General features: G+C 43.2%; 1 non-coding gene across 1 annotated transcript; it reads right to left on the reverse strand.

Annotated features, from left to right (window-relative positions):
* Positions 1 to 943: 943 nt before the first annotated feature.
* Positions 944 to 1,018, reverse strand: Trnas-cga. Its single transcript has one exon. It is a non-coding gene; the product is annotated as a tRNA-Ser (tRNA).
* Between the last annotated feature and the right edge of the window lie 730 nt (positions 1,019 to 1,748).

Raw genomic sequence — 1,748 nt, forward strand, 5'->3', positions numbered from 1 at the left:
CATACTGAAAGCCAGGAACTGAGGCAGTGCTCTTACACTTATCACCAAAAGTGTGATCATAGGAGGTATCAAATGAAGTTTGTGCCTGGATTGAGGATATTTTGGTAGGGAGAATGCAGCATATTATCTTGGGTCCCTTGCTGTTCATATAGTAAGTTAATGACCTTGCAGACAATATTAACAGTAGCCTCAGACTTTTGCAGATGATGTAGTTACCTAAATTAATTACAGTCTGAAAGAAGCTGCACATACAGTCAATCAGATCTTGATAAGATTTCAAAGTGGTAAACAGTTTGCAGTTTGCTTTAAATGTTCATAAATGTAAAAATGTGCACTTCATAAAATGAAAAATGTAGTTTTATATGACTACACTATCAATGAGTCATACAAATACTCAGATACTACATTTTGTAGGGACAGGAAATGGAATGATTACATAGCTCAATCATGTGTAAAGCAGGTAGCAGACTTCACTTTATTGGTAGAATACTAGGGCAATTCAATCAGTATACAAAGGAGATGGCTTACAAACCTCTCATGTGACCCATCCCAGAATATTGCTCAAGTGCGTGAGACCCCTACCAAATCAGACTGACAGGAGCTATTGAACATATACAGAGAAGGGCATTGCAAGTGATCTCGGGTTTGTTTGACTCATGGGAGAGGGTCACAGAGCTGGTGAACAGGCACACTCTTGAAGATAGATGTAAAGTATCCCAAGAAAGCCCACTTAAAAAGTTTCTAGAACAGTCTTTAAATGATGACTCTAGAAATATATACCATCCCCTGCATATTACTTCCATAGAGATAGTGAGGATTAATTAGATTAATTATAGTGCACACAGAGGCATTTAAACAGTCATACTTCCTATGATCCATATGTGAATGCAGTGGGAAGAAGATCTAATATCTGATATGAAACTTCCTGGCAGATTAAAACTGTATGCCGAACCGAGACTCGAACTCGGGACCTTTGCCTTTCGCGGGCAAGTGCTCTACCAACTGAGCTACCCAAGCATGACTCACGCCCCGTCCTCACAGCTTTACTTCTGCCAGTACCTTGTCTCCTACCTTCCAAACTTAACAGAAGCTCTCCTGCAAAACTTGCAGAACTACCACTCCTGAAAGAAAGGATATTGCTGAGACATGGCTTAGCCACAGCCTGGGGGATGTTTCCAGAATGAGATTTTTCACTCTGCAGCGGAGTGTGTGCTGATATGAAACTTCCTGGCAGATTAAAACTGTGTGCCAGACCGAGACTCGAACTCGGGACCTTTGCCTTTCACGGGCAAGTGCTCTACCAACTGAGCTACCCAAGCACGACTCATGCCCCGTCCTCACAGCTTTACTTCTGCCAGTACCTTGTCTCCTACCTTCCAAACTTAACAGAAGCTCTCCTGCAAAACTTGCAGAACTAGCACTCCTGTAAGAAAGGATATTGCGGAGACATGGCTTAGCCACAGCCTGGGGGATGTTTCCAGAATGAGATTTTCACTCTGCAGTGGAGTGTGCACTGATATGAAACTTCCTGGCAGATTAAAACTGTGTGCCGAACCGAGACTCAAACTCGGGACCTTTGCCTTTCGCGGGCAAGTGCTCTACCAACTGAGCTACACCCCATCCTCACAGCTTTACTTCTGCCAGTACCTCGTCCCCTACCTTCCAAACTTAACAGAAGCTCTCCTGCAAAACTTGCAGAACTAGCACTCCTGAAAGAAAGGATATTGCTGAGACATGGCTTAGCCACA

This window comes from Schistocerca piceifrons, chromosome X (genome assembly GCF_021461385.2).
Source record: "Schistocerca piceifrons isolate TAMUIC-IGC-003096 chromosome X, iqSchPice1.1, whole genome shotgun sequence".
Classification (NCBI taxonomy): Eukaryota; Metazoa; Arthropoda; class Insecta; order Orthoptera; family Acrididae; genus Schistocerca; species Schistocerca piceifrons.